The sequence below is a fragment of the Chiloscyllium punctatum genome, chromosome 3 (assembly GCF_047496795.1).
Source record: "Chiloscyllium punctatum isolate Juve2018m chromosome 3, sChiPun1.3, whole genome shotgun sequence".
Lineage (NCBI taxonomy): Eukaryota > Metazoa > Chordata > Chondrichthyes > Orectolobiformes > Hemiscylliidae > Chiloscyllium > Chiloscyllium punctatum.
Genome location: NC_092741.1, coordinates 85,730,897 through 85,743,887, shown reverse-complemented (window position 1 = coordinate 85,743,887; position 12,991 = coordinate 85,730,897).

The window sequence follows — 12,991 nt, the reverse complement described above, 5'->3', positions numbered from 1 at the left end:
AGAGGTGGTGACGTTCGCCAATAATTGCAAAATATTCAGCACTATTCATGACTCCGCAGATAGAATCATTCAATCCCTATTATGTAGAAGCAGAGCATTTGAACCATTGAGCCCACAACGGTCTTCCGAAGAGCTTCCCATTCAGGCCCAACCCCTTACCCTGTCCCTGTAATCCGGTACTTCCCATGGATAATCGACCTAGCCTGCAGATCCCTAGGTACTTTAGCATAGACAATCTACCTAATCTGCACATCTTTGGACTGTGGGAGAAAACTGGAGCACCCAGAGGAAACCCATGTAGACACAGGACTTAATGTGCTAACTCCACACATTCACACAGTCGCCCGAAAGAGTGAGGCAAAAGTGCTAATCAGTGAGCCACCATGCCACTCCTGATGTTGAAGCACTCCATGTCCAAATGCAAAAAGATCTGGGCAATATCCAGGCTTTTGCTGTAAAGAGACATAAAAACTGCAGATGATGGAACCAAGGTAGAAAGGCAGGAGGCTAGAAGAATGCAGCAAGCTATGCAGCATCAGGAGGTGGAGAAATCAACATTTTGGATGTAATCCTTCTTTAGCACTGAGGATGGGTGTAAGGGGAACTGCAGATAAAGGGGGTGGCGGGAATAGGGTGGTGAAGTGGCGATAGGTGAAAACAGGGAGAGGGTACCAACGGGTTGGTCAATGGGAGGAATAAATCCGGTAAGAGGCAGGGAGGATTGGAAGGTTCTAGGAAGGGATTCGGGGGATGAGGAGGAAGGTTATTTGAATTAGAGAACTTAACTAGATTAGATTACTTACAGTGTGGAAACAGGCCCTTCGGCCCAACAAGTCCACACCGCCCCGCCGAAGCACAACCCACCCATACCCCTACATTTACCCCTTACCTAACACTACGGGCAATTTAGCATGGCCAATTCACCTGACCTACACATCTTTGGACTGTGGGAGGAAACCGGAGCACCCGGAGGAAACCCACGCGGACACGGGGAGAATGTGCAAACTCCACACAGTCAGTCGCCTGAGGCGGGAAATGAACCCGGGTCTCTGGCGCTGTGAGGCAGCAGTGCTAACCACTGTGCCACCGTGCCGCCCACAGTTGAGTCCTCTGGGCTGTAGGCTGCTCAGGTGGAAGATGAAGTGTTGTTCCTCCAATTTGCAGTTTGGTTCATTGTAGCAATGGAGGACGCCAAGGATGGTCATGTCAGAAAGGGAGGGGGAAGGGGATTTAAAATGAGCGGTGACTAACAGGTCTGGTCAGCCCCTGCGGGCCCAGCTGAGATGCTCAGTGAAACATTCCCTTCATTTATATTTGGTCTCCCTAATGTAGAGAAGACTACATTGGGAGCATCTGATGCAGTAAACTAGTTTGGAAGAGAGCCAGATGAACCTTTGTCTCACCTGAAGGACTGTTTGGGGCCCTGGATGAAGGTGAGGGAGTTGGTGAACTGGCAGGTTTTGCATCTTTTCCGGTTGCAGAGGAAAGTACCTGGGCGTTCAGGGGGGGTTGGTGGGGAGAGTAGTGCACACCAAGGACTATCGAAGGGAATGGTCCTTGCAGAAGGCAGAGAGAGGTGGGGAGGGGAAGGTGTTCTTAGTAGTGGGGTCTAGTTGGAGTTGGCGGAAGTATTTAAGAATGATGTGTTAGATGCAAAGTTTAGTGGGATGGTAGGTAAGTCAAGGGGGATGCTGTCTTTATTGCATGGGGGGTTGGTTTGGAGCACTTGGAATGGGGATTTGAGGTGGTATGATGAAGGGTTGCTTGGATGACAGAGCTGGGGAAAAGCATGTTGCTTGAAATAGGTGAACATCTGGGATGCTTGGGAGTGGAATGTCTTCTCGTCCGAGCAAATGCTGTGGAGTCAGAGGAATTGAGAGAACGAGATGGAGATCTTGCAGAATACTGGGTGGGGGGAGGGGGGAGGTGTGGTCCAGGTAGTTGTGAGAGTCTGTGGGTTTGTAGTAAATGTCCATCTACATTCGCAACATCAACCACACCTTCCACCTCTTCAGTAACATCCAGTTCCCTGCCCCCCGTGCTTTATCTTCACTACGGACGTGCAGACCTTATACACATCCACACCCCACAAGAATGGCCTCCAGGCCCTCATCTTCTTCCTCTCCAACAGACCCATCCAGACCCCCTCCACCCATACTCTCCTCAACCTCACCGAACTGGTCCTCACCCTTAATAACTTTTTCTTTAACTCCTCTCATTTTCTCCAAATCCAGGGGGTGGTCCATGGGCACCAGGATGGGCCCCAGCTACACCTGCCTCTTTGTCAGCTATGTTGAACAGTCCCTCTTCAGAATTTTCACAGGCACTGTACCCTAACTCTTCAGCTGTTACATTGATGACTGCATTGGTGCAACGTCCTGCATCCAGACTGAACTGGAGCAATTCATCGACTTCACCCACAACTTCCACCCCACCCTCAAATTTACTTGGTCCACCTCAGACCTCCCTCCCCTTTCTTGACTTCTCCAGTTCCATGCCTGGTGACTGTCTCCAGACGGACGTTTACTACAAACCCAACTACCTGGACTACACCTTCTTCCGCCCAATATCCTGCTAGAACTCCATTCCATTCTCACTTACTCTGCCTCCATCGCCTTCGCTTGGCTGACAAGGCATTCCACTCTCAAGCATCCCAGATGTCTACCTAGTTCAAACAACGTACTTTTCTCCCTCTGTCATCCAGACAACCCTGCACCACACCACCTCCATTCCCTGTTCTACTACTCCAAACCCCGCCCAATGCAATAAAGATAGCATCCCCCTTGTCCTCACCTACCACCCCACCATACTCTGCATCCAACCCATCATCCTTAAACACTTCCTCCAACTCCAACTAGACCCCACCACCAAGAACATCTTCCCTCCCCAGCCCTCTCTGCCTTCGGCCAGGACCATTCCCTACGACAGTCCCACCAACACCCCCGAACCCTCAGGTACCTTCCCCTGCAACCGGAAAAGAGGCAAACCTGTTGGCACACCATCCCCCCTCACCTCCATCCAGGACTCCAAACACTCCTTCCAAGTGAGACGGAGGTTCACCTGCCTCTCTTCCAACCTAGTTTATTGCATCAGGTACTCCCAATGTAGTCTTCTCTACATTAGGGAGACCCATTGTAAACTAAGGGAATGTTTCACTGAGCATCTTAACTGGGCCCGCAGGGACCAACTGGAACTCCCAGTCACTGCCATTTTAATTCCCCTTCCCACTCCCTTTCCAAAATGACCATCCTTGGCCTCCTCCATTGCCACAATGAACCAAACTGCAAATTGGAGGAACAACACTTCATCTTCAACCTGGGCAGCCTACAACCTGGAGGACTCAACATGCTCTACAATTTCAAATAATCTCCCTTCCCATTCCCCGACTCCCTTCCTAGCTCCTCCCTCTCCCTTCCACTCCTCCCTACCACCAACCAGATTCATTTCTCCCATTGACCAACCAGGTCATACCGTCTCCCTGTCTTCACCTGTCCCCACTTCGCCACCCTGTCCCCACCACTCCCTTTTATCTGCAGCTCCCCTTAGACCCACCCCAAGTCCTGAAGAAGGGTTCACCTGAAACGTTGATTTCTCCACCTCCTGATGTTGCCTGGCTTGCTGTGTTCTTCCAGCCTCCTGGAAGAGGTGCTGTAAAGAGGTAAGTTACAGTTGTGCCACACAAATGCCAGGCAATGTCTATCTCCAAAATGTGATGATCCAACCACAATCCCTTAATTTTTTTCTTTAAATAAATTAATTTTGGGTGAATGTTAATTGATTACCAATACATGCTGAGATGTTTAGTTTCTATCTTCCTTCAGTAACTACACTCTTTAAAAATCACATACAATGATCTATATTGCAAGAGTCTGGTTTTCTGTGTTATTGCTGGTTTCTCTGCTTTTTTTGTAATTGCAGTATTAAAAATTGCAGGTTTTTGCCAGTTTGTGTTGTTCCCATCAAAAACAGGACCAGTGATAGTGTCTTGCCGCCTTTTTTATATTTCTGTTTTGGATAAAAAATATTGTGGAACAAACAGATATCTGGATAAGGGTTTTTTTAAAAATGATTTTAATCTGAATTTTGTTCTCTCTGTGTTTCATAGCTTGGAGCTGTCTTTTCAGCATTCCTTTTAGATAATTTTAGTTTGATATGTTATGACGCACATCGGAAGCTGGTGAGACTTGAATGTAGGCTTTCTGGTTCAGAGGTTGGGATGTGTCACAAGAGCCCTTTTGCATCTTTTTAACTCTTTAAATAATAGAATCAGCTGTGGTGCCCATTTTGGCCTTTTTTTAAATACAGAAAATACTCATAGATGCTTCTTGCTTCTGTTGCCGTCATGGTGCTGTGGTACAGATTTGTAGCCTTTAGCTTTGGTTGTATCACTTTAGTCTCTGTTGCATTTCAGCCCTGAACTCAGGTCGGTGATGAGGATTGAAGACTGCCAGGAAAAGACTTTTCCTAACAGCTGTCACTTGTTCAGACTTTAGCATCAACTAAGGCAAGATATGTACCTATATATAGGAACATCAAATGCTCTAATATCAAATAGCTGTGTTAAAGGTATAGGGCCGGTGTGGTCTACAGTCTCTACTGTAATGCAAAAAAAAAGACCGTTATCAGCTATAGGATCCATTGAATACAGTAGGATAATGATTAGTTTTGTTTCTGATTTGATATTTAACTTTGAAACAATTCTATTTCTTAAGAACTTACAGCATGGATTAGTACTTGGGACTATGATGTTGTGGCCGTTATGGAGACATGGGTTTCACAGGGGCAGGAATGGTTGCTAAGTATTCCAGGTTTAGAATATTTAACAAGAACAGGGAGAGTGGAAAAAGAGGAGGTGGTAGTATTGCTAATTAGAGAATGCATCGCAGCTACAGAAATGAAGGTTGACGAGGAAGGTTTGTCTACTGAGTCAGTATGGGTGGAAGTTAGGAACAGCAAAGGAGCAGCCACCTCATTAGGGGTTTTCTACAGACCCCCTAATAGCAGAACAGAGATCAAAGAACTCATAGGCTAGTAGATGTTGGAAAAATGCAGACATAGCAGGGTTGTTGTTATGGGTGAATTCAACTTTCCCAATATTGACTGGAACCTGCTTAGTGCAGATGGTTTGGATGGAGCCGTTTTTGTCAGGTTTGTTCAGGAGGGTTCCCTTACTCAGTATGTAGACAGGCCAGCAATGGGACAGGCCATTTTGGATTTGGTGCACGAGCCAAAACAGGTGTCAGATCTCGCGATGGGAGATCACTTTGGTGACAGTGAGCACAACTGCCTCACATTTACCATTGCCATGGAGAGGGAAAGGAGCAGTTACCATGGGAAACATTTAATTGGGGAAAAGGAAATTATGACACTATCAGACAAGAGTTGGGAAGTACAGATTGGGAGCAATTGTTCCACAGAAAGGGCACAACTTGTTTAAGGACCTGTTTAAGGAGCAATTGTTGTGAATGATGCACAAATGTGCTCCTCTGAGACAGATAAGAAGGGTTAAGATTATGGAGCCTTGGATGATGAGAACCGAGGAGCTTCTTGTCAAAAAGAAGGCTGCTTACCTAAGGTGGAGGAAGCAAGGATCTAGCACAGCTTTAGAGGATTATAGGCTTGTTAAGAAGGAGCTCAGAAATGGACTGGGAAGAGCCAGGAGGAGGCACAAGAAAGGCTTGGTGGGAAGGATTAGGGAGAACTCAAAGGCATTTTACTCATACGTGAGGAATAAGCGAATGATCAGATCAGCCATGATCTCATTAAATGGCAGAGCAGACTCGCTGGGTCGAATTATAAACTTCTGCTCCGAAATATTAGGGATGAATGCACTTTTTCAGCTCGATCAATGGTAGTGCTACCAAGAAATTGGAGCACCCCACCCTGAGTACATGCTGACCCCTTGTCATCCTCCATGTTTGCTTCAAGTTATCTACTGCATGGAAACATACTGATTGATCAGCCAAGGTGACATTTGGGAAAGCATAGATGGTAATTAGCAGAAGGTTTCTTTTCAAGGTTTTACCTGATGCAATGAAACTTCATGGGATCCAGAATGATCTTGGAGGACTCCCAGTGCAACTTCCTTTTGGGAGTTGTATATCACTGTATGCCACTGTGTGCCACTTCTCATGAAGTGGCGATGGTCTTGCTTGGGACATTGTCATTCCATGAGTACAACGTTGACAGATTTGATTGACTAGTCTATGGGACAGCTCACCCAATTTCAGTGCAAGTCTCCAGATGTTGGCAAGGAGGATTATACAGGGTCAGCAAGGCTGAGTTTGCCATTGTCATTTCTGGTCTGTCCAGTTTCAGTCATTTGTTTAGACTGCTTTGTCCTGATACAACTGAATTGCTTGCTCAGCCATTTCAAAGGTAATTTAAGAATGAACAACATTTCAGTGGGTCTGGAGGCACATGTCGGCCAGACCAGGTAAGAATGGCAGAGTTCCTTCTTGAAAGGACATTGGGCATTATGAACTTTGCTCATCTCTCTGTGCATTCCGGCTGGAGGGGTTCTTGCCAGAGTCAAGATTAGCGATTTGGTCATAAATAATGGTGGGATAATTTGATCATAAAATGTGGTACCAGAATATAATAATTTAGATAATTGGACAATTTTCTGTGTGGTCAGCATTGAACAGAATAGTTCCGAGTCTGAATAGAAGAAATGGACCATTAAATTCCTCACAATCTGTGATTTGTATTGATACCTCTTGTTTTCTTAAAATTTAATTAATTTGTCTAATTTGAACTGAATGCACAGCAAACCTACCTGAAACTGCAAATCAAATTATCTTGACAACTGTTTGAGCCATCAATATTCTTTCTGTTCTTTATACATCTGAAAAATAGAAGAGGAGAGAATTTAAAACTTTGAAAATAATGCGTCTTTTCAGTGAATCCATAGAGGAATACAGGAACAGGAGAGGGCCATTCAGCCTTCGATTCTGCTCCACCATTCAATATGATCATCACTGATCTGTGGCCTAACTCCAATGCCTGCCTTCGGTCTTTTTCCCTTGATACCCTCGCTTAATAAAAATTTGGCTATCTCAGATATAAATGTAACAATTCAATTAGCATCGACCATTGTTTGATGAAGAGAAGTCTAAACCTCCAATAGTCTTTGTGTGTAGAAATGCTTTCTAACATCTCTCCTGAAAAGCCTGATCCTAATTCTTAGACTATGCTCCTGGTCCTTTGACCTGTGGAAGTATTTTATCTTTATCTACCCTGTCTTTCCTTGTTAATATCCTGAAGACCTTGATTAGATCACCAATTAACCTTCTAAATTTGAGAGAATAAAAGCCTGTTTTGTCTAATCGCTTCTCATAATGTAACCCTAAGTCCAGGTATCATCCTTGTAAACCTGCACTGAGCTTGCACCAGGCATTTTAAAGGCCTACTCACCAGAACCCCAATTCACATTGGACATCCACAATATTTCAGTATGTGCCTTCTGGAAATCCATATAAACAACATCCATTGACTTACCTCTATCCACCACCGTTGTCACCTCTTCAAAAACTCTATGAGACTTGTCAGACATGATCTACCATTCTTGAATCTATGCTGACTTTCCATGATATAACTGAAATCTTTTGAGATGATAAGTTCCCCTATCCTTAATTATAGGCTGCAACCATTTCTCCATCACAGATCAACTGGTCTGTAATTCCCTGGTCTGCCTCTCTCACCTTGCAAAAAAAGTAGAGTGACATGAGCAAATTTCTGTTCTAGAGACATAACTCCTGAATTTACGGAACTCTGAAAGATTATGGTTCGATTATCTACATTGTGCTCTCCTACCTCCTTTAACAGATGTGGATGGAAACTATCAGGTCTTGGTGGCTCGTCACTCTTTATTTCCATTAATTTTCATTTTATTGATGATTTTCTTAAGCTAATTTTATTTATTTAGAACCTGTCCCTGATCCTCTGTTAATTTCTTTGGCACTTCTGGTAAAGTACTCTCCTTTTCTGCTCTGAATACTGAAGCAAAGTTATTGCTCAGCATGTCTGCCATTTCCTCATGATTATTGACCACACCTCTTCTCACAGCCTGAATTGAGCTAATCGGAACCTTATCTACATATCTGTAAAATCTCTTCTTATTACTTTTTATGTCTCCTACAAGTTTCCTTTCAAAATTCTTTTTAGCAGATCTTACAAATTACTTTGTGGCCCTTTGTTGATCTTTGTATTTGACCCATTCTGTGGGATCTGTACTGTTCATTGTGTATTGTTCATTGTTTAACTTTATGCTGTCACTTACCTCCTTAGATGTCCATGATGTTTTGTTTTGTGAGGTGGAGCTTTTCTTTCTCATGGATACAAACTGCTTCTGGATAGTATTAAATTTACTATGGTCAGTCTCTACCTCATCCCATTGAAGTCTGCCTTATCTAAATCCAAAATTCCAGTATTTGATCTTTTATTTTACAAATTCCAAGGAGGGGTGAGCTGTTAGCCTCTGTTGTATTTCTGTCCCACATAGATTCAGGTCTGGTTAGCACTAGGATAGGAAACTGTTGAGGAATATCACTTAGGTGCCCTTGTAGTGCTGTAATAGAGTCTGTTTCTCAGAGCCAAAAGGGTCTGGGTATAAGTCCCACCTACCTTAAACATGTGTTGAAGGAGGTTGTTTAAGCATAATTATAATTTGTATTAGTTTGGAAGTTGGGTACAGAATGGAAGATACTTGGTCTAATCAAGAGACAACCTGTTGCAAAATGTAGTGTATAATACTGGGAATTCTAGAGCAAACAGAGTTGTTATTTGCAACCTTCTAAATGTCAGAAAGAACATTCAAATGAATTTGAAGAAATGATGTCTAAATCATATGTTATCTGAAAGCTTGCTGGCAGCATATGATAATATCTAAAATAACATCAAAACTAATATAGATATACATCTGTAATAGATGTTATAATTTGCTCTTAGATATTCATATGCAATTTGAAAGCTGTCCAATTGTTTTGATTTGATAAATCTGTCTATATAAGTCACCAATCATCAACAAAAAAGTAGTCAAAAGGACAACTGGCTTTTCCATGGTCTCTATTGTATTGTGATTTAATCTAACTTTATCATTATGCAGGAAATGCCAACATTTAAAATTATATTATCCAAGACTATTTCCTTTGTTAATAAGTAGCTTAATCCAAATGAAGCGTATCAGAGAAAACATTACTAGTTCAGGATGCTACTGCTAAAATTTATATGCTGAAGAAGCGAGACAGTTCCAGACATTGATCACTTACATTAAAACCCTGCAGCATAGGAGACAAGTCCAGCTTCAAATCATGTCCCAACTGTATTTTTTATTTTAGTAGTGTGATATTTTGAACTTAAAATCATGCTGTATGAATATTAACATATAACATGCTTAGGTGCATATTTTACTTGTACATTTTGAAGTAAACATTCACAAATATCCTTTAATGTCAAGGAAATTAGTTCAATTCAATGAGTAAAGTTTTCAAATACCGGCAATGTTTAAGTTGGAATCCTTGGCTGTATGGTTTTATTTGTATTTGTTTATAAGATGTGAATGTCACTGGCTAGACCAGCACATATTGCTTATTCCTAATTGCTCAGAGAGCAGGTAAGATTCTGGGTCTGAAGGCCAGACCAGGGATGGCAGAATTCATACCTCAAGGGCAGTGAACCAGATGTTATTTTCTTACAAACTAGACCGTGGTTACATGGTTACCATGAGGCCATCTCTCCTCTATTGCAGATTTTATTAGACTCAAATTTCACCATCTGCCATAGTGAGGCCTGAACCCTTATCCCCAGGTTTTCGCTCTATGTCTGGATTGTTAGTCTAATATCATTATCCACTATAACACTGTCTTTACTATGCAAGTGGAATCATGTATTGTTTCCATGGAGGTTTGGTCATTCTGCAGAGATAAATGCTTTCATTAAGCAGCATAAATTTGAATGATTAACCTAAAAGGATACAAATGCTTTATATATTGGCTTAATGCAATATATGTGTGTTCTTTAATTCTTAGAAGAATTAAACCTTATTTGTAGACCAGTCTATGGGAAACTGAACAAACAATACTGTACTTTCCAACTTTGGAAATTTATTGACATGGAATTAATTAAAAGACCAGTTTTTCCACGGGGTGCAGTGTCAGAACCTGGTGTGAGAGGGAATTCAAAATTGTGATTCTGGGGGTCAATCAGGATCCCAATGCCTCTGGGTCAGTTTTGAATTTTGAATAGGTCAGGAGTAAAAGTGTATGCATTATATTTGGTCTCATTAAGGGACTCCATATGGACCATGAAAAACTTGTTAAATGCTTGCACTTGACAATTTTACAAATTATTCCAGTAAGCTCAAAATATTATGAGCACCTTAGATTTACCATGAAGCACAAGGAAATGTCTTTGCAGTTGTTTTTAAATCAAATCTGGAAAGCCGGCTGGCAGCAGCACTGTTCCTAACTTTATCATTCTTAGCTACTTTCCTTTTTGTTTCATCACTGATTTCTGAGGTACGGCCAACATGGCAAGCTTCTCTGAATGTACCTCCTTATCAATTAGGCCATTGGCCTTCAAAAATAGTAATACGAAGCAACACAGCTTGGGGTTAGGATCAACACTCAGAAATCATCCAGTTGTTGGGTTCTGAATGTGCATTGAAAGTTGTGATGAATCTTTTTTTTTGGTAAGCATTCCTTTATGTTGCATAAGCCAGCATCCTTTGAGAACATTGACTGGGACACACTTAGTGTCAGAGGTCTGAATGGGGCTGAATTTGCAGGAGCATCCAAGTAAGTTTTCTAGAGCAGTATGTCAATTGTCCGACGAGGGAAGGGGCCATATTGGGCCTGGTGTTGGGGAATGTGCCAGGCCAGGTGGTATACATTGCATGGAGAATTTATTTGGGAACAGTGACCACAATTATATAAGTTTTAGAATACTCATAGACAAAGATGAAAGTAGTCCAAAGGGAAGAGTACTATACTGGGCCATGGACAATTTTATCAAAATTCTGCAGGAGCTGTGAAATCTGGATTGGGAGAAGCTATTTGAAGGGAAGTCCACATTTGATATGTGGGAGGCTGCTAATGTTGTCCTCCTATACAAGAAGACTAGTAAGGATATTCCAGGTAACTACAGACCAATGAGCCTGACGTCAGTGGTGGAAAAGATGGTAGAAAAGGTACTGAGGGATAAAATCTATTTATATTTGGAAAAGAATGGGCTTATCAGTGATGGGCACATGGTTTTGTGTGGGGGAGTTCGAGCCTTACCAACTTTAAATAGAGTTGATAGATGAAGGAAGGGCTGTAGATATCATATACATGGACTTTAGTAAGGCATTTGATAAGGTTCCCCATGGTAAACTAATGGAGGAAGTGAAGTCACATGGTGTGCAGGGTGTTCTAGCTAGGTGGATAAAGAACTGGTTGAGCAACAGGAGACAGAGAGTAGTAGTTGAAGGGAGTTTCTTGAAATGGAGGAAGGTGACCAGTGACATTCCAGAGGGATCAGTGCTGGGGCCACTGTTGTTTGTAATATACATAAATGATCTAGAAGTGTAAATTACAAAACCTTTTTTTTTAAGTTGCAAACATGAAAGAAGTGAAACTATCACTGTATTCTAACAGATGAAAGGCTTAACAGACAATCAATTTTTCAAGGTATAATTTCAGTTACATCACACTGCAAATTTTTGCTATAAATTCTGTGTTACGATCGAGCCCTCCACTATCACCTGATGGAGGCGCGTCGCTCCGAAAGCTAGTGTGCGTCCAATTAAACCTGTTGGACTATAACCTGGTGTTGTGTGATTTTTAACTTTGTACACCCCAGTCCAACACTGGCATCTCCAAATCATGAAGAGTATAGACAGGGTGGAGAGAGATAAGCTTTTTCCCAGGGTGAAGGATTCAATAATGAGAGGTCACACGTTCAAGGTGAGAGGTGAAATGTTTAAGGGGGATACACGTGGAAAGTACTTTACACAGAGGGTGGTAGGTGCCTGGAAAGCTTTGCCAGCAGAGATAGTAGAGGCACACATGGTAGACGCATGAGTAGGTGGGAATCAGAGGAATACAGATTCTTAGGAATTGGCTGATAGTTTTAGACAATGGATTTGGATCGGCTCAGGTTTGGAGGGCTGAAGGGCCTGTTCCTGGGCTGTAAATTTTCTTTGTTCTTTGTTCTAATGTAGCGTTCCGCTCCAAAGGGTTGTTATATTTGATTGTTTTAAAATATTAGTTATCTGTGATTCTGCCTAGAAAAAGAGGTGGGACTACCTGCATGGTTTCCAATAAGTCATTCAGAACAGTTCAAGGATCACTGATGTGGTCTTCAAAGTTGATAGGCAGTGAGGCTAGATTTCAGTGAGTATGTGTGAAGCAGACAGGAGTAACCTCCATGATAAACAGTGCTGCGTTTAGCTGAATTGATGAAGGTCACTGAATTATACATGTTCTGTGTAAGCGGTTCAATGAGAAGTCAAGAACAGTTGTGGGTGGCACGGTGGCACAGTGGTCAGCACTGCTGCCTCACAGCACCAGAGACCCGGGTTCAATTCCCGCCTCAGGCGACTGACTGTGTGGAGTTTGCACGTTCTCCCTGTGTCTGCGTGGGTTTCCTCCGGGTGCTCCAGTTTCCTCCCAGTCCAAAGATGTGCAGGTCAGGTGAATTGGCCATCCTAAATTGTCCGTAGAGTAGGTAAGGGGTAGACGTAGGGGTATGGGTGGGTTACGCTTCGGCGGGGCGGTGTGGACTTGTTGGGCCAAAGGGCCTGTTTCCACACTGTAAGTAATCTAATCTAAAAAAAGATACTTCTTTCTTGTTTAGCTCAGAAATTAGCTGGCAGATAAATGTTCGTGTTAAAGAAGTTGACAAAGAAGTTTGAGGAGCTGTGGGGCTCAAAACAAGCCATGAGCTGGAAGAGTTCAGTCCAGTTGATGTGGGGTTGAAAAGCCCACAGAAAGTATTTGCTTGCTTCATC